The sequence below is a fragment of the Lycorma delicatula genome, chromosome 6 (assembly GCF_047948215.1).
Source record: "Lycorma delicatula isolate Av1 chromosome 6, ASM4794821v1, whole genome shotgun sequence".
NCBI classification, from domain to species: domain Eukaryota; kingdom Metazoa; phylum Arthropoda; class Insecta; order Hemiptera; family Fulgoridae; genus Lycorma; species Lycorma delicatula.
The window spans coordinates 14,520,584-14,520,867 of NC_134460.1; positions in this window are offsets into that span (position 1 = coordinate 14,520,584).

Genomic DNA, 284 nt, shown 5'->3' on the forward strand with positions numbered 1-284 from the left:
TAAAAGTTGATTTTCCACTGGTGTCTGAGATGGAGATTGTACCATCTTGTCACCTTGAAGTCAATTGTAATGGTTGTCAGATGTTCCCTTTAGTTGGTCCTCGATTTAAATGCGAAGCATGCACTAATTTCAATTATTGTGAAAATTGTTTTTATACGCAGAAAAACTTTCAGTCAAGATAAACAAAACAAAATCAACTTTTATTATTAAAAACGAAACTTAACTGAAAACGTTATGAATTGGTAAAATTTAAAAACAACTACTTTTAGTACAATAAATTTAGA